The following is a 27,047-nucleotide window of genomic DNA, read 5'->3' on the forward strand; positions in this document are numbered from 1 at the left end:
TCTTCATATATATAAACAACAGGAAGGCGATCAGAAGTGGAATTGGACCCCTAATTGTGACGGCGAATTAGTGATTTTGTTTTGCAAACTTGTTAAACAAATAATTTTCTAAGTATTTATTACTATAAAATATAATTATATAGTAGTCGTACCGCCACCACCACCAACACCAGTTAAGACAATACTATTACTGTAAATCACATCCATGCATTGCCAAACCTTGAAATAACTACCAATGAAGTACTTCTTTTAATAGAAGACCCACCCTACAGGAACTAACGATTCAAGGCTGGAGGCACCAGAACGCAGCCGCAGAGATTACTCTTATTTCCGATTGGGGCAAGAGGAACCTGGTGTCCTTCACCGCCTCAAAAACACAGTTTCTCCACCTATCCACTCGACACAATCTTCCAAACAACTATCCCCTATTCTTTGACAACACTCAGCTATCAACTTCTTCAACACTAAACATCCTCGGTCTATCCTTAACTAAAAATCTCAACTGGAAACTTCATATCTCATCTACTAAATCAGCTTTCTCGAGGCTGGGCGTTCTGTACCGTCTCCGCCAGTTCTTCTCCCCCGCACAGTTGCTATCCATTTACAGGGGCCATGTCCCACCTCGTATGGAGTATGCATCTCATGTGTGTGTGTGTGTGGGGGGGGGGGGGGTCCACTCACACAGCTCTCTTTGACAGAGTGGAGTCAAAGGCTCTTCGTCTCATCAGCTCTCCTCCTCATACTGATAGTCTTCTACCTCTCAAATTTCGCCGCCATGTTGCCTCTCTTTCTATCTTCTATCGATATTTTCATGCTGACTGCTCTTCTGAACTTGCTAACTACATGCCTCCCCCCCTGTCGCGGCCCCGCTGCACACGACTTTCTACTCATGCTCATCCCTATACTGTCCAAACCCCTTATGCAAGAGTCGACCAGCATCTTCACTCTTTCATCCCTCACGCTGGTAAACTCTGGAACAATCTTCCTTCATCTGTATTTCCTCCTGCCTACGACTTGAACTCTTTCAAGAGGAGGGTATCAGGACACCTCTCCTCCCGAAATTGATCTCTCTTTTTGGACACTCCTTTGACCTCTATTCAGGAGCAGTAAGTAGCGGGCTTTTTTTTTCTTCTTCTTTACGCCCTTGAGTTGTCTCCTTAACTGTAAAGAAAAAAAAACTGATTGCTCTTCAGTCCCTTAAAACAAGTAAAAGCACAGGACCAGACGATATAATTATATCCTTTATTATTTAAAGAAAAAAAGAACGAAATACTATCCTCTCTCACAACCGTATTTAATATGTCCTTACGACAAGGCGTCGTCCCTTTGGATTGGAAATAGGCTAACGTAACACCGATTTTTAAGGAAGGAGATAAAAAATTAACGGATAATTACAGGCCCACTAGTCCAACTTTAGTAGTAGGTAAGCTACTCGAGAACATAATTAGAGACAAAATTGTGAGTTATATTGAAAGCCACTCATTAATAAAGGATTCACAACATGGCTTCCGTAACAAGAGATCTTGCCTATCAAACTTACTGACAGTACCTTTACAACAACATCTTCACAGTTTATGACGTAACCAAATTCTTGGATGCAGTATATTTGGATATTCAGAAAGCGTTTGATAAAGATAAACACCATTATTATCTCTCTAAATTAAAGCAACTAGGTATTGACGGTCAAGTACACCAGTGGATCGCAGATTGGTTGAGCAACAGACAATAAAGAATGGTGATCGACGGATTTAACTCAGAGGGGGCGCCGGTCACTGGTGGTGTCCCTCAGGGCTTGATTCTTGGCCCAGTGCTCTTTATTATTTACATCAACGATGTGGACATCGGATTCAATAATCTCATTGCTAAAATTTGAAGACGACACAAAGATTGGTAACTCCGTCCTCATTGACGAAGACAGACAAAATCTCCTAGAAGACTTGCATAAAATTTCAACTTGGTCAGATAGATGGAGAGGCCCTTTAATGTAGATAAGTGCCAGGTTCTTCAAGTTAGAACAAGAAATAAGAGGTTCGATTACGAAATGCGCGGCGTTAAACTCAAAAGCGTTCAGTGCGTCTGGGACCTGGGTATCAAAATCGTATCAAACCTTAAATTCTCACAACAATGCATCGACGCAGCAAATAAAATGAAGAGAACGCTGGGCTTCATTTAAAGAAACTTTTTATTATAAAATAAATTTGTAATACTCCCGCTTTACTATAGCTTAGTCAGACCCCACTGGGAATGTGCGGTACAGTTTTGGTCACCCCACCATGCAAAGAACACTGCTAAATTAGAAGGTGTTTAGCGTCAAGCGACAGAAACAATCCCTTCCTTGCGCAACAAACCTTGTGATGAAAGGCTCTCAACCCCTAGCATGTTCCCTCTTGAGAAACGTCGCCACCGAGGAAAACCGATCAAATGTTTTAAAATACTTATGGCTGTACGAATGTGGACAAATCAATATTGTTTATAATCGTTGACACTTTGCGAAATTCCAAGTTTAGGTGCCAGTTGAGTAATATAATTTCACACAGATTTGAGGACAGACCACCATGTCACGCCCATAGGGTATGTGTTGTCTGGATATCTATGTAAGGTTATGTAAATCTCTCTCTCTCTCTCTCTCTCTCTCTCTCTCTCTCTCTCTCTCTCTCTCTCTCTCTCTCTCTCTCTCTCTCTCTCTCTCTCTCTCCTGTGTTTCGATGAGGAAGAGAAGGTGAGGTTTAGAGGAGGAGAGATGGTGTTCCACAGAATGAAAATTAGAACGAAGACCGCGAATGTTGCAGAAACTGATAAGAAAGAGGTTCGAGGAGTTATCAAGACACCTTTCGAGTCGGCAGCCAGAAGGGGAGTCCTCCATGGGGGAATTTGTGGTCCCCCCCCCCCCTAGGCGGGGACTCCGAGGCATGGTTATGGTTCGCCATTTTGAGTGAGCATCTCACGTGTGGGGGGGCTCCACTCACACAGCTCTATTGGACAGAGTGGAGTCTAACGGCCGTAGTATTAATCTTCCCCATTCCCTTTCCGTCCCCATCCCCATACGCGGGTCTGGGGTATGTATAACCCGCCCCATCCCCTCCCCGTCGCAGGCGGGCAAGACAAGACCAACACCGCAGGTCATAATAATGTTGGCAGCACTTTCAAACCAATAATAACAGAAAACGAGATAAATAATGCGTTTTTCACACACCATTGTATTCATATACATTATATATCATAAAACATAACAATAGCGTTGTTGATCTACATGTAAATAACAGGTAACGCGGGTAAATTAATTTATGAGACAGGTTGGTATCCATGACTCGTCACACACCTGGCCAGCCATGGGGCAGCCACATAGGGGTTGCCAGGTCGTGTCATTGGTGGCATTTTTGTCTTAAATCAAGTTGGTCACCAAGAAATGCCCTTTTTTATGGCATATGTTAAGTATTACTATAATAATGCCATATTTAGTCATCAATCTGCCGTCTTTTGCCATTTTTGGGGCAATTATAAAGAAATCGGATCTTTTCCGTTTGGCGTACAGCGCTAAAATTAATTTTAATATAGATTTTCTTATGTATTTTTGTCCGTAGAATCCGAATATGACAACCGTTTTATGGAGAAACGAACAGTTTTTAAGTTATTTTCCTTTACGCTGCAGCCGCCGCAGCCTCAAAATAGCTCGCAGAGGGCTTAGGGTCGGGGAGCATATTTAAACTACTCCAACCGAACTTTACGACCTACTAACAGGGGCTGCGCCCCTCGACCCCTAATAACCAGGGGGCTACGCCCTCCTGGACCCCCCTCATGTATATGTGACTTATTTCAGGGAGGTATTTCTCGCAACACCCGCTAACTTCGCACGGCCAGCACCAGAGGCGACGCGCTTGTAAACATTATCCCATATTTTCAAGAGTAAAAAAAAAGTCCTTGAATTGGATTTTCAAAGCGTTTCCATGACTGCTGAAGGTTTGCAAACGGAAAAGATCCATAAATTGTATATAATACTGAATATTACGACTTTTTAAAGTTTGAATTCCTTCAGTAATAGATAGGAAGAAAATAACTTTAAAGGCAAATAACTCAAAAACTGTTAATTTCTCCGAAAAAATAATGTGATACTCTGATTCTACGGACAAAAATACATAGAAAAATCTATATTAAAATTACTTTTAGCGCTGTACGCCAAACGGAAAAGACCCAAGAAATCTTCAGGAATAACTGTACGTTTATAATCAAATGGAAACACAAGAGTCTTTACAAACTAAAAGAAATATACTAACTTCAGCAAAGTTTGCGATACAATATCAGTCATAGAAATATTCTGATACTTTTCAATATATTTTCTTCTATAATAACAAATAGAACACTATTTATTCATGAAATATACGAAGCGGAACCTAAAGATGTCCTGCCTCACCCCTGCGGAACACTTGCACTTTCTCGACCCCATCCGCTCTCTCTCCAGGTAGTGTTAATCAACCCCAGCCCCAGGGGACCAAAACTGCGGGTCGCAAGGCCAAGAAAAAAGGGATGGGATGGGAACAGGAATGGGGAGATTAATACTACCGGGCCGTAGTATTAATAGTCGTAGTCACGAAGCCGTAGTCACGAAGGTTTAACGACGAAGATCGAGGAAGACGTTGCGTACCTATAGGCCTAGCATTTTTGAACGAAGGTCTGCGGGAGAGACGAAGAAGGCAAGGGTCTACCCGTGTCTTCCTCAGACCTTCGAGGAAAAATGTTTATTTTCAAATTTGGCGTGGCAAATAGTTGCAGTTCAGTTAAACAACCTGAGAAAATATTTTCCCTAATTGAAAAGTCATATATTATAGTTGCGACGAATATGTTTGTCTTGTTTACAACAACAGCACGCGCCTTCAAAGCACAGAGGAACCAGCCAGGCAGGAACCTTCGTGGCTCACATTCTCCAACGATCCATGGTTTTCAAATTCTTTCTCATTTCAGTTAAGACATCTGGCTCTGCAAGTGCAAACAAAGGTATCTTAATGATTTACTGTATGCAAATAACGATTAGTAATGGAAAAACAACATGAAATAATAAATAATAACTGTTGAATGCGATGCTATACTATTTCGAATATTAGGCTACCCATGTTATTTATACATGCAACATCAAAATTCCTTATGTATAGACACTTGCAGAGTCGTATGTCACTTTATATCCCTTAATGAGATGAAATATGAATATCTGAAAGGCTAAAGATCGTTCGAGGATGATCTGTTTGATATACAAGTTGTTTCTTCGTGTCCTTGTATGGTATATTATCGATGCAAATCTTCTGTTTGCGGTTCATATACGATGGTTTGAGGATTTTTTGTATACACAAACATTCAAATGATCTTCACGCAATCACAAACTCACAAAGCGCAGGAGCCACATCTACGTTCACGAGTGGACAGACGAAATGAAACGGACAATATTATGGCTGTAATAGCACCATGGAGGTATTATACCTCCATGAATAACACTAATGTGCTTGTATGTGTGTGCGTGCATTAGATCTGGTAGGTGAAAAGAAGGTTGCAGTGTGTGTATGTGCATTTACCTTCCCACCGACTTGTGGTAAGGATTGAAGGCACGGTATGAGGCCGTGCCTATATCGTCGAAGGAAAGGTACGCGGCTCGACCTTCACGACTCTTGGAACGGGCCTAAGGCGGATTGTCAATCTAACCTCTCCCCTTCCGCGACGGCTCCCCACGAAGGGAGAACTCAGCGCTTTGATGGCCCTCGGCACCGTTAAATCGTCCCTCCTCTTCCCCCTACAAGTGCGTGGAACACGGAGGGGTTGGTACGTCGGAAGGTTTATTTACATGCGCATCGCTATCTTCATCCTGTTGTTTGTCTGCTGGCGGCAAGGAGCTATCACCACCTCTCCAAGTTTCCCTGCATTTATTTACAAGGTAGGACATTTTGGCCTATTGTATGATGTTTTTTGTGTGTTTATTGACGGGGTTAACCATTGTGGGTAGGCAAATAGCTTGCTTTGGGTCTAGTTAGCCTAATTGAGGGAGAGCTGACTACAGCCTGTTGGGATCTCCTCAGAACCACATTTATGACTAAATATACTCATCATATCACATAATGTATGATGATTTTGCACGTTTTCTGACAGGTTTAGCCTTGTGGGTAACAAATGTATCCCTTTGGGTCTGGCTAGCCCTAGGGAGGGAGCACTGACGAGACCACGTTGCCCTAGCCATGGCCACGATTATCACTGGCTTGACTGACCACTTTAGGGGCATGTGCCGGACTTTAGGGTGTTTTTTGTTTGTTTATTGACGTAGCTAGCCTGTGTGGATACCTAAGTAGCTTATGTGGCGTCTTGTTCTCCGTAATTATGGTGTGCACAAAACAGGCTGGACCTTGACCATAACCACATTTATTACCACATATACTGACTGTAGTATTGTAATTTGTAGACTCCCCTAATTTAACTTATGTAATTTCAGCACCCCTCTTTCTTTACAGCAAGTAATATGGAGGTGACAATTGATGAAAGTTTTACGAGAACCAGCCCCATTTCCTCTGCGGAGAAGCAGATGTTGATTGGGTTGATAACCCAAGAACCCATCTTGAAAAAAAGAAAAACAGATGGGAAACTACTTGAGCAAAAGAGACGAGCGTGGGCACGCGTTACCCAACATTTCAATGCCCATAACATGGGTCCCAAGAGGACGGAGGGACAGCTCAGAAAAATTTGGGAAAAAATAAGAGGTAAGTAAGTTTAAAGAATATTTTATAAAGTCTCCAGCAAAAATGACGCGACAAATGTGAGAGTAGCTTTTACCAATATATGTGGCACTGCTGCACCACAGGTTCAACCCTCCCTCGCTTCCATTACATTAACTAATCTGCTCTCCCTTTTTAAATATTATAAGTGCGGCTATGACACATATACAAGTACTAGTAAATGACCCTACCCTTTACAATTCTAAATTTGCATATTTCATTCCTCAGTAGCTTTGACACACACACACACACACACACACACACACACACACACACACACACACACACACACACAAACTAGGTATTTTCTATACGTGAAGGAACCCCTGTAGTAATGTAATTTGGCTGAAGCTTTACATTAAAGATCCATTCCTGGGTAGGATGTTGGTAATAACATACTAATGCACTTCACCCAGGACTTTGATTCTTTTCTTTGAGACTAAACTGTTGTATGTGGAAGGGAGAAAAGTATCCTACACTGAGTTCAGGACTCAAAACTTGCCCATCCCCTTCATATCTATACCTTGTCATAGTGTACTACACCACAGTGTGATGAATAATGCCATACTACTATACATTTCAGCGGCGGACAAACGCTGTTTTTCGCAAATATCTCCTAAACGAATCGTTGGATCAGTATGACATTTCAGCACACTACAGTTAACATCCGGACCTAATTTATGGCTAACATACCACGATACTATATGTGTTATGTGAGGAGTTTACTCGTGGAAAATAACACAAACCCGACGAGTCATGTTGACGCATTCGAAGGAAAGTGCCCCCAACACCCTCCCAAACTATTCCTAACCACAACTACTTCTCCCCCTTCTCGCTCTCATTGTCCTTCCTCTTCTCCCCCTAGCTCCTCGCCTCCCTCATCATTCTTATGTCCCTCCCTATTTCTCCCATCACTGTATTATATATTAGAATGTTATGTAGGTGTATATGTATAGATATGATTATTAACTAAGAGCATGGTACAATTCCATGGAGGCAAGACGTACTTCACGTTTATAATTACTGTACAACACCTGGATGCGCCTCGGCAGTCAATGGGTTATACCTGCCTCTGCTTGAGTCATAGCCTCAGGCTGGGAAGGGGATGGTGTGAGTAGGGGGGTGAAGAGGAAACGAGGAGGGGATGCTGCGATATTGGGGTAGGGAAGGAGTGGTCTGGGGGTTGTTCAAGGAGCGTTGGTGGAGGGTTAGACGAGTACCCCACACTCGTCCGATTCTGTATAACACCTTAGATATGATGACTGGATTAGGCTTAATATCAGTCAGTAAACTCCTCACATAACACACATTGCAATATGGTATATCAGCCATAAATTAGGTCCGGGTGTTAAAGGTAGTGTACTGAAATATCATACTGATCCAACGAATCGTTTAGGAGATATTTGCGAAAAACAGCGTTTGTCCGCCGTTGAAATGTATAGTAGCTTACACACAAAAAAGTATAGCCTGTACTGATGTACTCTGGAACAATCTTCCTTCATCTGTATTTCCTCCTGCCTACGACTTGAACTCTTTCAAGAGGAGGGTATCAGGACACCTCTCCTTCCGTATTTGATCTTCCTTTCGGCCACCTCTTTTGTTTCTTTTTTAGGAGCAGCGAGTAGCGGGCTTTTTTTTATTATTGTTTCCTTTTTTTGTGTGCCCTTGAGCTGCCTCCTTTGTTGTAAAAAAAAAAAAAAATTGTTGTACCTTTATTTTAGGGCAAATCAAGAGGACGCACGCCAAAAGCGTGAGATGTTCAGGACAGGTGGTGGCACCCCTCCCAAGGTACTCACACCTGAGACGGAGCAGGTCCTCTCCATTCTTGGGACCGATATCCAGGATATTGGCAACCCCTATGATCATGATGCCATGTCATCTCAGGGTAAGTGACCATTGTCAGTTTTGATTACCATGTTTGTTAATTATATTTGTCAGTAAAAATGCAGGAACTTGTGAAATCTTAAATTCTTCAGTCATGCAATAACGGAAAGTACCCAAGAATAATCAACAAGTTTACAGTAGTATTAAACATAATTCTATTACATTATACGTCTGCTTTTCTCAATTCTTGATGGGGTTCAATATGCCATGGCTCTTCTACAATCTCCCACTCATTAACCTTTCTCAGTTATTCATTTCCAATCACCATAAACTCTTGTCTTTACAAAATTTCTATTAAAACCTCAGGCATCAACTGATTAAACATATTCTTGAAGTACATTAAGCTGCACAAGACAGTACTATGCTTGTGTACTAAAATATCTTTATTCTCAGCAGCGTCGCACCGACATGGTCGACTCATCCGATTTACCAAGTCTCTCTTTGTGAGAGGTAAGATGTTTTAAGTGGTAATCATAAGCAGTATAGCTTGTAACACTTGAGACAGAAGCCTTTTTGGCTGGTGACTGGGGCCCAGAAGCCATATAATCATAATTATAAGCAGTATAGTTGTAAGAGTTAAGCCACAAGCCTCTGACCTGTGACTGGGGCCCTGAAGCCATATAATCATAAGCAGTATAGCTTGTAGTACTTAAGATAGAAGCCTTTATGGTTTGTGACAGGGGCCCAGAAGCCATATAAGCATAATCATAAGCAGTATAGTTTGTAAGAGTTGAGCCACAAGCCTCTTTGACCTGTGACTGGGGCCCTGAAGCCATATAAGCATAATCATAAGCAGTACATCTTGTAGCAGTTATGGCAGAAGCTTTTACAGACAGTGATTGGGGCCCAGAAGCCACCTCACATATATTAACGCATCACAGACATGCACTGTCTAATATACGGGAAACAGTGGCTTACTATATGCAATTTTAATGTGTATCATACATATTGTGACCTTTTTCGGGGTTCATGTGCAGTAATGAATTTGTATTTTGTAACCATAATGTAGTAAATTTAAAACAGTATCAGTGTCAAGTTAGTAATCTGACGAAAACAAACCTGATTAGGCATAATATTTCAGTAAATGCACTTTAAAAATGGAAAAAAGTTACATTCTGACACTTCCGTGAGCCACAGAAATAAAGACCTGTATTCTAGAGGTTAATATACACACATACTTTTATAATCTTTTCTCACAAACTAACTTCTTTTATCTAATGCCAGAAAATTCTTACTCAACCGCCCTCTACGAAGTGGTTCATCTGAAAGAGCCCGCTGCGCCACCTCTACCTACACCAGCAGAAGAGCCGACACTCGAGGACAGAAACAGTGTGGCCGAACCCGACGTGTCCTCCTGTCCATCCTCAAGTGGAAAGAGGAGGCAGCGTAGTGCCAGGAGGGCACTTCAGGACCATGAACTATATGGCACACCAGGAGGAGAAAGTGCTAGCAATAAGAAAGAAGAAATGCAGCGGAGATTTCTGGAGAAGAGGGACGCACTGATGGACCTAAAGATGCAGCAAATGCAGGTTCGTCTTGAAGAAGCCAAGCAGAGGCGGGAAGAAGCCAAGGAGAGGCGAGAAGAAGCCAAGGAGAGGCGGTAAGAAGCCAAGGAGAGGCGGGAAGAAGCCAAGCAGAGGCGGGAAGAAGCCAAGGAGAGGCGGGAAGAAGCCAAGGAGAGGCGGGAAGAGGCCAGACTTTACAAGGAAATTGCACGGCAAAAATTACTAGAATTAAGGAATAAACAATAAAAACATTAAAAATGAGTATAATTTTAATGTAAATTTAAGCTTAGCTTAGATGTAGATATAAATATAAATTTTACAATGTAAGAATAAGTTTAAGTTTATGTAAATATAATTCTAGATTAAATATACATATTAATCTTAGATTGTAGGAATAGGTTTTTGTAAATATAATCTTAGAATGTAGGAATAGGTTTAAATTTATGTAAAAATGTTTAAGTAAAAATATTGTATGCCAACTGACATCAGCGTTTGCCTTGCTAACATCATCCAATTTCTTGCATGTTTAAGATAATTTAAGAATTTCCATGTTCTGACTTTTGTGTGATATAAAAAAAAAAAAAAGGCAAAACTATATGGTAGCACCTGAGCTTTATTTAACAATTGGTCAAAAAGAAATATATACTACACCATTCATATAGAACTACTTGCTCTCAAGAACTATCTGAAGGGTGTGCCCATGGTAAGGCTCAAGTGGATGCCATCTGACCACCTTTACAAAGAAATAGTTCGGAGACAGAGAAGACATCTGTTTATACCTACAATAATGTTCCCATCTTGTTTAAAAGAAGTCAGTAATGATTTGCTGCCGTTTCAGTCTACCTAGTACGTTCGCCTGTCTGTATTGGCACTTCATTATGGAGAGCATTGACGTTGATGTTTATCATGTCCCTTCCATCTTGTGGCAAAACCAGTCTAGTTTGGACTACAATATTGTGCAGTACCATTGCAGCAACTATGATGGCTTTAGTGGTGTCTAAATTTGTCCTAACTTTCTTCCCTAAATACCCAAATCTCCTTTTTAGAACACCAAATGCCCTGTCAACTGTATTCCTCGTATGGGTATGACTGTTGTTATAAGCCCTCTCGTGCTCATTAGTTGGAACTGACACTGGCGTCAACAGATATACCTCTTCAGGGCATGGCCAGCATCTCCAAGCAAGTGATACCTAGGGTTTAAATTTTCCTCTATATCAGCACAGAGTCTACTGTTATAGAAAATCCTACTGTCGTGCTCTCTTCCTCTTACTGATAGTCTTCTACCTCTTAAATTCCGCCGCCATGTTGCCTCTCTTTCCATCTTCTATCGATATTTTCATACTGACTGCTCTTCTGAACTAGCTAACTGCATGCCTCTCCCCCCTCCCGCGGCCTCGCCTCACACGACTTTCTAATCAAGGTCATCCCTATACCGTCCAAACCCCTTATGCAAGAGTTAACCATCATTTTCACTCTTTCATCCCTCACGCTGGTAAACTCTGGAACAATCTTCCTTCAGCTGTATTTCCTCCTGCCTACGACTTGGACTCTTTCAAGAGGAGGGTATCAGGACACCTCTCCTCCCGAAATTGACCTCTCTTTCGGCCACTCCTCTGTACTATATTCAGGAAGCAGTAAGTAGCAGGATTGTTTTTTCATTATTGTTTTCTTTTTTTCACGCCCTTGAACATTTATTCTTCTGTAATATATATATATATATATATATATATATATATATATATATATATATCTATATATATCTCTATATATATATATATATATATATATATATATATATTTATATATATATACATATACATATAAAGATATATATATAAATATATATATATATATATATATATATATATATATATATATATATATATATTTTTATTTTATTTTTTTTATTTTTTTTTACGTTGCAGCCTTTCTTCAGTGGATCTGATGGTCGGCCCGCTTCTTCGGTGGGGCCTGATGGTCGGCCCAGCCCGTTCTGGCGCAGGCGAGTGTTTATAGTGGCGCCATCTTGCATTAGCTCATGGTGCCCTCCGAACTCATCTTTAATCCTAGAATTTAGAGTCCGGGTTGATAGGTGGTCTTCTGGACAGCATGTAGTTTTAAGCCACTCAGCAGCGGCTGAAAAATCCCAGCTTGGTGGCACCGGGCAGGATTGAACTCCCGTCGTCCTGAACGCTCACTTTCCATTCAGCTACCGCCTCCCTTATATATATATATATATATATATATATATATATATATATATATATATATATATATATATATATATATATATATATATATATATACACACACACACAGAGAGAGAGAGAGAGAGACACACACACACAGAGAGAAGAGAGAATTTTCGCGGAATGAAGGACTAACTGTCACAGATTAATGACCTCATCAAAAGCTAACATGAAATTTTTCCTGCATTCACCAAGCAGGTCTTCCATGGAATATCAATAGAGTCTTTAAATCATTTCTTTTCATCACGCTTCCCCCGCACCATTACTAAAAATGATGCCATCACACTAAGTGCTTGGAAGTGTACGTGTGCATTCAAATTCTGAAGCGCTTGAGGCTCACGCAGGTACATGAATTTGTCAAGTCAGTGTGTCCTCCCGTGAAGGCAAATCCTCTCCTCGTGCTGGATCAATCCTGTGCGCTAAACGGTGCCACGTGTGTGCACACCGCGGCTCAAGGCATCTGTCGCCAGGTGCATCAGCGTGACGCATCGGGGGCATGGGTCCAAGCTTTCGCAACGGTTAAATTACCATACTAGTCTACTATCTGGAGAGGCGGTGGTTGAGTGGTCAGCGTGCGGGCGAGGTAAGCCATGGCCTTCTAAAGGAGAAGGCCTGTGCATAGGAGTCGTGACGTCAGCATACGTCACGAGTGTTGGGCGATGGATAGCGACCTGCTTATATGGCAACTCGACAGCTATCTGGAGAATCTGGCAGCGAGCCGGGTCGCGACCCGCGAATGACCATTCTGGGGTTGCCTTGACCGTGAAAGAGACCTTGATTTACTGCGACATATTCTACAGCATATTGCCGAGACTTTAGGATAAATACGTGATTATAGTGACAACACAATGCCGGGGAAGTGTTCCGTGCCTCTCTGCAGAGGAAATTATGATAGTGATTCTCGTGTTAGTGTCTTCTGAGACTCTTCTTCCCGAAAAATCCAGAGCTGCTGGCCCCATGGGTCCGGGCGGGCCATTCACCGCCAGGAAACTTGTCCCCACAAACCATACCAAAGTAAGTATATCAAATTATTCGTATATGTTATATGTATCTTTCTCTGTCCGGCTACACTGTGGATTTAATCAGGCTACTTTGTTGTAACTCACAAGACATTGGAGAAGTATTAGAATCTAATTGTTATTATCAATGTGGCGGGAAGCTGATGAAAACAATGGCTCTCCAGTATGTTCTTATACCGGTAGGAAGGTGGCTATTTTTTTAATGGCATTACAGTTATGAATATTGTTACTAAGGTCCTGATAAAATTCAAGCATCAGCTTTCTAACAAAAAAAACAAAAATAACTAGCTGAAATAAAAGACACACACATTTTAAGTGAGTTACACAGACATATGTCCCGTCTACTCAGTTATCTTTTGTCATTTTTAATAGCCTAATCTAATTCTTTTTGACACACACACACACACACACACATATATATATATATATATATATATATATATATATATATATATATATATATATATATATATATATATATATATATATATATATATATATATATATATATATATATATATATATATATATATATATATATATATATATATATATATATATATATATATATATATATATATATATATATATATATATATATATATATATATATATATATATATATATATATATATATATATATATATATATATATATATATATATATATATATATAATATATATTGTTTTTTTTATATATATATATATATATATATATATATATATATATATATATATATATATATATATATATATATGTGTGTGTGTGTGTGTGTGTGTATATATATATATATATATATATATATATATATATATATATATATATATATATATATATATATATATATATATATATATATATATATATATATATATATATATATATATAAGAACATAAGAACGCAGGAGTCTGCAAGAGGCCGATAAGGCCTGTACGAGGCAGCTCCTTTGACCCTAAGCTCCCGTGTATCTAACCCCACCTAATATCGCTGTCCATGAATTTATCTAGTCTTTTTTTGAATGTGACAATTGTATTGGCACTCACCACATGACTGCTAAGCCTATTCCACTCATCCACCACCCTGTTAGTAAACCAATTTTTGCCTATGTCCCTGTTGAATCTGAATTTATCCAGTTTAAACCCGTTACTTCGTGTCCTACCCGGTTCTCTTACCAACAAAACCTTATGAATGTCTCCCTTATTAAAGCCCTTCATCCATTTATAAACCTCGATCATATCTCCACCCACCCTTCGCCTTTCTAGAGAATGCAAGTTTAACTGTTTGAGTCTTTCCTCGTATGGCAAGTTTCTCAACCCCTGAATCATCTTAGTCATCCTCCTCTGCACCGATTCTAACATTTTGATATCCATTCTATAGTAGGGTGACCAGAACTGAACCGCATAGTCAAGATGAGGTCTAACTAATGCTAAATATAGTTTGAGGAAGACTTCGGGGCTTCTGTTGCTTACGCTCCTTGAAATAAATCCCAGTACCCTATTAGCTCGAGATCTAGCTTGAATGCATTGTGCCTCTGGACGGAGATCAGAGCTCACTAAGACCCCTAAATCCCTCTCGCACCCAGACCTACTTATGAGAGTCTCATTTAAGCAATAGTTACGTGAGGGGTTGTTCCTACCTGCACTCAGAATACTGCACTTCCCTACATTGAACTCCATCTGCCATTTATCCATGAGTCATATAATCTGTTGAGTTCACCTTGGAGAATACTAGCGTCCTGATCCGACTCAATTACTCTACCGATCTTGGTATCATCTGCAAATTTACTAACATCACTACTAATTCCTGTGTCTAAGTCATTGATATAAATAATAAACAAAAGTGGACCTAATACCGAACCTTGTGGGACCCCACTCGTAACACATCCCCAGTCAGATCTTTTACCATTGATTTGCACTCTTTGCTTCCTATTGCTAAGCCACGCCTTGACCCAGTTCAAAACTTTACCCTCTACTCCGTGAGCCTGTAATTTAAGCAACAGTCGTTGGTGAGGAACTTTGTCAAACGCTTTACTAAAATCAAGATAGATTACATCATAATTTTCATCTCTGTCAACCGCCTCAAATACTTTATTGTAGAAGGACAAGAGATTGGTGAGGCATGACCTACCTATTGTGAACCCATGCTGCGAGTCGTGAATTAAGCTATGTTTCTCTAAATGCTCCCGAATGTTCCTGGCTATTATGGACTCCAGCATCTTCCCTATAACCGATGTTAAGCTAATTGGGCGATAGTTTGAGCAACTGACCTGTCCCCCTTTTTAAAAATCGGCGTCACATTAGCTACTTTCCACAGGCTCGGCACATAGCCAGTATTTACCGACATCATAAATATGTCTGTTAGTGTGTCTCTGATAACATCACAAAACTCATTTAATATATATATATATATATATATATATATATATATATATATATATATATATATATATATATATATATATATATATATATATATATATATATATATATATATATATATATATATATATATATATATATATATATATATATATATATATATATATATATATATATATATATATATATATATATATATATATATATATATATATATATATATATATATATATATATATATATATATATATATATATATATATATATATATATATATATATATATATATATATATATATATATATATATATATATATATATATATATATATATATATATATATATATATATATATATATATATATATATATATATATATATATATATATATATATATGATTCAGTTATTATCTACATTTCCTTCTACCTTCCAGGTGTGTGAACTTCACTTTCGTCCGGAGGAAATCGAGCGTACTATTATTATTATTATTATTATTATTATTATTATTATTATTATTATTATTATTATTATTATTATTATTATTATTATTATTATTATTATTATTATTTTTAGTAGTAGTAGTAGTAGTATTGTAATTGTAATATTATGTATTAGTATCATTGAGTGTCTGTATCATTACCACATATTTTAGGCACATATTTCCTGTAATAAGTTATTATTATAGCAATTCTTATGACAAATGTCATTAATGCTACACTAACTATTATTATTATTATTATTATTATTATTATTATTATTATTATTATTATTATTATTATTATTATTATTATTATTATTGTCATTATTATTATCATTATTATTATTATTATTATTATTATTATTATTATTATTATTATTATTATTATTATTATTATTATTGATTTCATTATTATTATTATTATTATTATTATTATTATTATTATTATTATTATTATTATTATTATTATTATTATTATTATTATTATTATTATTATTATTATTGTTATTATTATTATTATCATTATTAACATTATTAGTAATAAAATATTGGGACGCATTTTGGTCTGTTTAGATTACTGTCTGTCACTGTCACTGTCACTTTCCTTCTACCTCGTATTATCTATAATAAAAGTAGTATCACAAATCTAATTTGTTTTACTATCAATGCTAATATTTCTACAATGAAGGAGGTAATTTAAGGCTAGATTAATAATTAACACTGCTGGTGCCGGTCCTGGAAATAATATTCGAGAATAAGTTACAGTGGACGTGTAACAGAACTGGAAGGAGAGACCTTATTTTTCATTATTTTCATCGTGTGTGTGTGTGTGTGTGTGTGTGTGTGTGTGTGTGAGAGAGAGAGAGAGAGAGAGAGAGAGAGAGAGAGAGAGAGAGAGAGAGAGAGAGAGAGAGAGAGAGAGAGAGAGAGTTTGTGGAGGTGTAGCGCGGAGAGCGTAGAAGGACCGCCCGCCTCCCTGACGTCACGACTCCTATGCGCAGGCCGGTAAGCCCCCTCTAGATGGCCTTGGGTAAGCCCGAGAACTTAAGCCCCGTTCACACTGTGCTGACTCTGGGCCACGACTACCCACGACTCTAGGGTACACGAGGTCGTGGGTGTTGATGTGAAAGGGTCGGGCATGTCTTGAAAGAGGTCTTGAAACTGTTGCCGAATGTCCCAGACAGTCGGCAAGACACCAAGACCCCAATAAAACCTCCCCCCCGTGGGAACCAACTTGTCAAATGGAAAAGTCGCTGGGTTGTCGTGGCCCAGAGTCGGCACAGTGTGAACGGGGCTTTAGTTGCGAGTCCCCCCGAAGGACGTTAGCAATATTCAACCATCACCGATTGGCCCAAGATTGCCCTCATACTTCTCAAACCTTCGTTAACCTTAACTTCATCGACTTCGTTCTAAAGGAGCTCCGGGTACACCAAGGCCAAGCAAGTAAAACCACTATAAATATAATTCGCTGGCGCCACTTATGGGCTGGGGTCGTCCAAAGGCCCCTTCAGACAGCGTACCGGCGCTATAGGCAGCATATAAAAAAAATCCCCGCAGCGCGAGTAGAATATAGATTATATTAAATATTTGGCTTTGTTAGAGGTATGGCAGCCTTAGGCCCAGACTCGCCGTTAATAACTTTAGACAAAATCACTGATCCGCATGAATGATCTCTTCTCACTCCCGGAACCAATGTTGGTTTTCCTTGATCTAATCATGGTCGTGTGCCCCACTTTTGCCGGTCACGCAAGTCTCATGTATGCAGAATCGTCCACAAGAAATCTACCGTCACACTGTGTGTCTCATTGCGTGGATGATACGTCATAGCCCTTTAGGTTCAATTGTCAGTTTCAATTTGCAAACAACAATAACAATTACTGTCAGTTGTAGTCGATTTTCAGTTAAAATTATTAATACTGTTGTAGACAGCGGTTTAGTTAATATGAATCCAACTAATTTTGTTTATATGTATATATACATATATATATATATATATATATATATATATATATATATATATATATATATATATATATATATATATATATATATATATATATATATATATATAGAGAGATAGATAGATAGATAGATAGATAGATAGATAGTGAATAGAAGATAGATGGATGGATGGATTATATATATATTTATATATATATATATATATATATATATATATATATATATATATATATATATATATATATATATATATATATATATATATATATATATATATATATATATATATATATATATATATATATATATATATATAGATATAGATATATATATATATATATATATATATATATATATATATATATATATATATATATATGTATATATATATATCTATATATATATATATATATATATATATATATATATAGATATATATATATATATATATATATATATATATATATACATATATATATATATATATATATATATATATATATATAGATATATATATATATATATATATATATATATATATATATATATATATATATATATATATATATATATATATATATATATATATATATATATATATATATATATATATATATATATATATATATATATATATATATATATATATATATATATATATATATATATATATATATATATATATATATATATATATATATATATATATATATATATATTTATATATATATATATATATATATATATATCGTCTCGCCAGTTCTTCTCCCCACGCAGTTGCTATCCATATAAAGGGTTGTCTGCCTCGTATGGAGTATGCATTTCACGTGTGGGGGGGCTCCACCCACACAGCTCTTCTGGACAGAGTGGAGGTAGAAGACTAGCAGTAGGAGGAGGAGAGCTGATGAGACGAAGAGCCTTAGATTCCACTCTGTCCAGAAGAGCTGTGTGAGTGGAGCCCACCCACACGTGAGATGCATACTCCATACGAGGGCGGACAAGGCCCCTGTATATGGATAGCAACTGTGCGGGGGAGAAGAACTGGTGGAGACGATACAGAACGCACAACCTCGAGAAAGCTGATTTAGCGAGATAGGAGATATGAAGTTTCCAGATGAGATTTTGAGTTAAGGATAGACCGAGGATGTTTAGTGTTGAAGAAGGTGACAGCTGAGTGTTGTCGAAGAATAGAGGATAGGTGTTTGGAAGATTGTGTCGAATTGATAAGTGGAGAAATTGAATTTTTCAGGCATTAAAGGACACAAGGTTCCTTCTGCCCTAATCGGAAATGATAGCAAGGTCTGAGGTTCAGCGTTTTGCAGCTTCCAGTCTGGAGTCGTGTACTTCCTGTTGGGATGGCCTTCTTTTGAAAGAAGTTGAATAATGCAGAGTGGAGTCGTCGGCGTATGAGTGGACGGGACTGTTTGTTATGGAAAGAAGATCATTGATGAATAACAGGAAGAGAGTGGGTGATAGGACAAAGCCCTGTGGAACACCACTGTTGATAGGTTTAGGGGAAGAGCAGTGATCGTCTACCACCGCAGAGACAGAAGGGCCGGAAAGGAAATTGGAGATAAAGGAACAGAGAGTGGGATAGAATCCGAAAGAGGGCAGTTTAGAAAGCAAAGACTGGTGCCAGACTATATCGAAGGCTTTCGATATGTCTAGCGCAATTGAGAAAGTTGCACCGAAACGGCTAGGAGAGGATGACCAAGAGTCAGTTAAGAGAGCAAGAAGATCGCCAGTAGAACGCCCCTTGTGGAACCCATACTGGCGATCAGATAGAAGGTTAGAAGTGGAAAGGTGCTTTTGAATCTTCCTGTTAAGGATTGGTTCAAAAGCTTTAGATAGACAGGAAAGTAAAGCTATAGAGCGGTAGTTTGAGGGATTGTAACGGTCACCCTTCTTAGGCACAGGCTGTACAAAGGCATACTTCCAGCAGGAAGGAAAGGTGGATGTTGATAGGCAGAGACGAAAGAGTTTGACCAGGCAGGGTGTCAACACGGAAGCACAGTTTTTAAGGACAATAGGAGGCACTCCATCAGGTCCATAAGCCTTCTGAGAGTTGAGGCCAGAGAGGGCATAGAAGACATCATTCTTAAGAATCTTAATAACAGGCATGGAAGAGTCAGAGGGGGGATGCGTAGGAGGAATATGCCCAGAATCGTCCAGGGTGGAGTTCTTACAGAAAGTTTGAGCGAAGTGTTCAGTCGTAGAGATAGATGAGACGGCAGTACTCCCGTCAGGGTTAAGGAGAGGAGGGAAAGAGGAAGAAGTGAAATTGGTGGATATATTTTTGGCAAGGTGCCAGAAGTAAGGGGAAGAATTAGAAGAAGCAAAGTGTTGACATTTTCTTTTGATGAAAGAGGTTTTGTTAAGTCGGAGAATAGATTTGGCACGATTCCGGGCTGAAATGTAATGTTCATGGTTAGAAGGAGTGCGCAGGCTCTGGAACCTTTAATAACAAGAGAACAAGCATGACTAAACCAAGGCTTTTTAGCATGAAGAGTAGAGAAAGAACGTGGAATGTATGCCTCCATTCCATAGACAATCACCTCTGTGATGCGCTGGGCACACACAGAGGGGTCTCTCTCCTGAAGCAGTAATCATTCCACGGAAATCGGAAAAGTACATCCTCAGGGTGTCAACACGGAAGCACAGTTTTTAAGGACAATAGGAGGCACTCCATCAGGTCCATAAGCCTTCTGAGAATTGAGGCCAGAGAGGGCATAGAAAACATCATTAGGAAGAATCTTAATAACAGGCATAAAGGAGTCAGAGGGGGGATGAGTAGGAGGAATATGCCCAGAATCGTCCAAGGTGGAGTTCTGACAGAAAGTTTGAGCGAAAAGTTCAGCCTTAGAGACAGATGAGACGGCAGTGCTGCCGTCAGTGTTAAGGAGAGGAGGAAAAGAGGAAGAAGTGAGATTGGAGGAGATATTTTTGGCTAGATGCCAGAAGTCACGGGAAGAATTAGAAGAAGCAAGGTGTTGACATTTTCTATTTATAAAAGAAGTTTTGGTAAGTCGGAGAATAGATTTGGCACGATTCCGGGCTGAAATGTATAGATCAAAGTTAGTGGGAGTTCGAAAACTCTGGAACCTTTTGTGAGCTGCCTCTCTATCTTTAATAGCAGGAGAACAGTACGTGGAATGTATGCCTCCATTCCAGAGACAATCACCACTGTGATGCGCTGAGCACACACAGAGGGGTTTCTCTCCTGGAAGCAGTAATCATTCCACGGGAAATCGGAAAAGTACATCCTCAGGTCGTCCCACCGAGCTGAGGCAAAAAGCCAGAAGCATCGCCTCTTCTGTTGGTCCAGAGGATGAACAGGAGCGATAGGACAGGATACAGGAATAAGGTTGTGATCGGAGGAGCCCAACGGAGAGAACAGTTTGACAGAGTAGGCAGAAGGATTAGAGGTAAGGAAGAGGTTTAGAATGTTGGGCCTGTCTCCAAGACGGTCGGAAATACAAGTTGGGTGCTGAACCAACTGCTCTAGATCGTTGAGGAGAGAAAAGTTGTAAGCTTGTTCACCAGGCTGGTCAGTGAAAAAGGATGAAAGCCAAAGCTGGTGGTGAACATTGAAATCTCCCAAGATGGAGATTTCAGCGAAGGGAGAATGAGTCAAGATGTGCTCCACTTTAGAGTTCAAATAGTCAAAGAATTTTACATAGTTAGTTGAGTTAGGTGAGAGATAAATAGCACAGATGTATTTAGTAATAGAATGACAATGAAGTCATAGCCAGATGGTGGAAAAATCATATATATATATATATATATATATATATATATATATATATATATATATATATATATATATATATATATATATATATATATATATATATATATATATATATATATATATATATATATATATATATATATATATATATATATATATATATATATATATATATATATATATATATATATATATATATATATATATATATATATATATATATTTTTCTGTCTTCGTTGTCTGTTGCGCTGGTAGGCATCTTCGTGGTGGGGCCTGATGGTTGGCCCAAGTTTCTTCCAGGTGGGGCCTGATGGCTCGGCCCAGCCCATTCTGCGCAGGCGAGTGATTATAGTGGCGCCATCTGCATTGGCTCATGCTGCCCCGGAACTCGTTCTTGATCTGCTTGGACGGCTTCCTCAGAGTCCGGGTTGATGGGTGGTCTTCAGGACAGCATGTGGGTAGTTTTAAGCCACTCGGCGGTGACTGAAAAATCTGTACATACATATATATATATATATATATATATATATATATATATATATATATATATATATATATATATATATATATATATATATATATATATATATATGTGTGTGTGTGTGTGTGTGTGTGTGTGTGTGTGTGTGTGTGTATATATATATATATATATATATATATATATATATATATATATATATATATATATATATATATATATATATATATATATATATATATATATATATATATATATATATATATATATATATATATATATATATATATATATATATATATATATATAAGAACATACAGAAGAGTATAAGAGGCTGGCCTGTGGAGGCAGCCTGACCCTAAGCTCCTGTGTATCTAACCCCACCTAATATCGCTGTCCATGAATTTATCTAGTCTATTTTTGAATGTATTGTATTGGCACCACATGACTGCTAAGCCTATTCCACTCATCCACCACCCTGTTAGTAAACCAATTTTGCCTATGTCTCTGTTGAATCTGAATTTATCCAGTTTAAACCTGTTACTTCGTGTCCTGCCCGGTTCTCTTACCAACAAAACCTTATGAATGTCTCCTTATTAAAGCCCTTCATCCATTTATAAACCTCGATCATGTCTCCACGCACCTTCGCCTTTCTAGAGAATGCAAGTTTAACTGTTTGAGTCTTCCTCGTATGGCAAGTTTCTCAACCCCTGAATCATCTTAGTCATTCTCCTCTGCACCGATTCTAACATTTTGATATCCATTCTATAGTAAGGTGACTAGAACTGAACCGCATAGTCAAGATGAGGTCTAACTAATGCTAAATATAGTTTGAGGAAGACTTGGGCTTCTGTTGCTTACGCTCCTTGAAATAAATCCCAGTACCCTATTAGCTCGATTTCTAGCTTGAATGCATTGTGCCCTTGGACGGAGATCAGAGCTCACTAAGACCCCTAAATCCTCTCGCACCCAGACCTATTTATGAGAGTGTCATTTAAGCAATAGTTATGTGAGGGGTTGTTCTACCTACACTCAGAATACTGCACTTCCACATTGAACTCCATTTGCCATTTATCCGCCCAGTCATACAATCTGTTGAGTTCACCTTGGAGAATACTAGCGTCCTGATCTGACTCAATTACTCTACCGATCTTGGTATCATCTGCAAATTTACTAACATCACTACTAATTCCTTTATATATATATATATATATATATATATATATATATATATATATATATATATATATATATATATATATATATATATATATATATATATATATATATATATATATATATATATATATAAAGCCTTAAAAACAAAGTGCAGGAGAACCCTCGATCTCTTTCGTGTTATTTCATACACTTCATGGGGCGCTGACCGCACAATACTCCTGCGCCTCTACCAGGCAATCATGGGGTCGAGACTGCCCTTCGGCTGCGAAGTATACACATCGGTAACAACCGCCCGCCTCCGCACATTTGATGCAGTCCATCACGCGCCAGTCCGACTGTCAACAGATGCTTTTAGATCATCCCCCATGTCAAGTCTTTTAGTTGACGCAGGAGTGCCACCCTTAGACTTGCAGATAGATGGACTTCTGATTAAGTACTGGTACAGGCATAACTTCTATTTGGGAGACTGGGGAGTTCCCAGGCTTACGTGGATTATTCCGTGGACTTTTATGTCGCACGGACTTGTCTTGGGCAGATCCTCTAGGAGGTAGGGACCTCTCAGAAGCACCACCAGGAGCCGTGAATGGCTCCAAGGTGGCGATGGGAGGGGACCGTGTGAGAGTTTCAGGAGACAGGCGGACGTCAGGGAGGGAGGCAGGCCGGGTAAAGGTAATTTACCCATACACCGGGGGTTTCTCTCATTTCCCCACACCCCCACCCACCACGGAGCCCAGCAAGGGGAGGCTGGATGCTGAGGCCAGACCACACCGAACAGCCCCAGGGGTAATGGGGGAGTATACGCAGCCACTGCCAGGTATTTAACGGCGGCCGCGGGACCGTTGCGATCGCCCACCCGGCAGTGACCGCTTGACCCTAGCCATCGCATGGCCCTAGCCATCGCATGACCAGCCGACTGATTCAGTGAGGCCACACTGAACCCCAACCCTCCCACCAAAGGAGCGTGTTGCCCACCGAGGGGAACTACACTCTGCCCCGCGGTGGACTCAACTCCCAGATGAGAGGGCACGAGGAGTATACGGGATGCCACGCACGGCCAACACGTGGGCGGACAGTAGCCCTGCCCTAGGTGGTAAAAGGGTGGGTGCAGGCAACATCACCAGTAGGCCTCCTCTGCCGGTGATGAAGGGGGAGCACTTGGTCTACGAGGCCAGCGGACATCGAGCCCTATCGAGGTAGGTGGAGCCGCCGACCTCGTCTCAAGTCTCGTCACCACGACAAGGTGACTCCCCTTCGACGGGGATCCTGAATGGAGGGGGCCAAGGGGGCGCCCATGGAGTTCGTGGCTTGAGTAAGTCGATAGATCCTGCCAGGAGATACTCAGGATGAGAAGGGGACCTGCATGGAAACTCACCATGAGGGACTTGGGTTGGTATTCTTAACCGCTCCTTTCTCTTACAGCACTCATTTCTAAAGGCCAAAAGAGAGATTAAACGCGTCCCCATGAGTGGTTCTTTACATTCATGGTGCAGAAACCTTGTCAAACTACCACCAGGGTCATAAAATAATCTATAGAACGCCCACAAATCCTACGAAATCCTTGATAAATGTATGTGCTTGGACCCCGAAAGGTTTAAGAATATGACCCTTGGCGTCGTAGGGTGTTTGTGGCGACGGACCCCCCGGCGCATGCCCTCATTGATTGATTACTTGATTCCACAAATCTATATAACAATAATGATTTTTTACTTTCACTTCTATTGAAATTCCTTGGTAATCTTCCATGAACATCAATAAAGTAACTCACAAGAAGAAGTAACGTAAGGAGGGACAATGTAAGGCGTCCTTCAGTTTTAATTACGAGCATGGCGAGAAAGAGCGAGAAAACCTTTGATTGTGAGTGGGGCGTCGGGGGTGACCTGTTTAGGCGGCGGCAAACATATGTCATGGAAGTGTTGCCGCAGGTATCATGAACCCCGGCCTTGTTGAGAGCCCTGCGGGGGGATGCGTGAATCAGATAGATAGCTGTATGGATAGGTCAAAAGGAAGATAGAGACATAGATAGACAGACAAACAGGCAGACAGAGAGACTGACAGAAAGAGAGCTTGCTATTTTTTTCGATTTTTTCGCATATTCAATCGTTAATTCTTTCTTCGTTTTCTTGTGTGTGTGTGTGTGTGTGTGTGTGTGTGTGTGTGTGTGTGTGTGTGTGTGTGTGTTTTAATACTCATATAGCTACACGTACCGTACCTGTCATGAACTAACGCAGTCTGTCAGCAGCTACACACAGAGTAACACACGCAGAGGAGCACCTCTCATAAATCACGCAGCAACTTCTAAAGCAACATGACTTTTTTATGGGAATGAACTCTTAAGGCAATGATGGACAGCAGGAAAGCTTCACTGAGAGGCGCCTCACCATCACCAACAGCAATAACCACAATAAAGGCGCCTCTGTATCTGGGACTCAGTAGGTTCGGCCGAATATCATTGTTGCTTTGCTGTCCCACTTTGCTTGCTGTGTTCGTGACTGTATCATAGCTTGGTATTGTAAGACACTTTGGCTTCTCACATCAGCTATTTCTAAAGGCTAGAGAGGGGGCCAGTCAAGTTGTAGTGAGTGTTTCTTCAGGTTCATGGTACAGAGGAAGGGTCAAACTACCACCAGGGCCATAAAACTACTACTGGAAATGCTTAAAACTCCTACGAAAGCCTTGTCAAATATGTGGTTTTTGACGACGAACTGTCTTCTAATACGACCCATAGTATGTGTCTGTGTCTGCTTCTTGAACCCAGTCTGTGCCAGTCTGCTTCATGTGTGTGTGTGTGTGTGTGTGTGTGTGCTTGCTGAACCCAGTCTGCGCCAGTCTACTTGCCGCGTCCCGGGCGTTGAGGGGAAAGAGACGGATGGAAGGGGAGAAGAAGATATGGTAGGAACGGGGCAGGGGATGGTAGGAAAGGAAGGTAGGGGAGAAGGGGAAGGAGAGGTAAAAGGAGGTGGGATGGGAAGGAAGGGGAGAAGGGAAAGGGGAAAGAGGGGAAGGAGAGAAAGGGGAAGAAGGGAATGAAGAGGTAAAAGGGAAGAGAAGAGGGAAGGAGAAAGGGTAGGAGAGAGAGGGGATGCAAGAGGGAAGAAGGGAGAAGGGGAAGGAGAGGAAGGAGGAGGAGGAGGAGGGCCAACAGGACTCGACTTCCCGTCCCTTTCCTGGTCCTTAAAAGAGGCCGCGGCGGCAAGAGCTTATCTGGAAATTTACATGGAGGTAGAATTTGTGGAGTCCAAATGGGCCGCTAATCCCCTAAGTCTATATACACCAAGTCAAGTCATACGCAGGTTTGTGGGAGGAGACACGGCCGAGGCGTGGCTTATGCGTGACGTTCCTTGGAGCCAAACTAGAGAATGTAGCAACAGGGATCTAGAGAAAACGAGAAAAGACGGACTAATTTAAATCAATCACTTCA

The 27,047-nt window shown here is 39.7% G+C and overlaps 1 long non-coding RNA gene across 1 annotated transcript; it reads left to right on the forward strand.

Annotated features, from left to right (window-relative positions):
• The first annotated feature begins 5,735 nt into the window (after positions 1 to 5,735).
• On the forward strand, positions 5,736 to 8,777 carry LOC127007637 (uncharacterized). Its single transcript, XR_007760311.1, has 3 exons — positions 5,736 to 5,914; positions 6,483 to 6,728; positions 8,465 to 8,777. It is a non-coding gene; the product is annotated as an uncharacterized LOC127007637 (long non-coding RNA).
• The last annotated feature ends 18,270 nt before the right edge of the window (positions 8,778 to 27,047 follow it).

Source organism: Eriocheir sinensis, chromosome 4, assembly GCF_024679095.1.
Source record: "Eriocheir sinensis breed Jianghai 21 chromosome 4, ASM2467909v1, whole genome shotgun sequence".
Lineage (NCBI taxonomy): Eukaryota > Metazoa > Arthropoda > Malacostraca > Decapoda > Varunidae > Eriocheir > Eriocheir sinensis.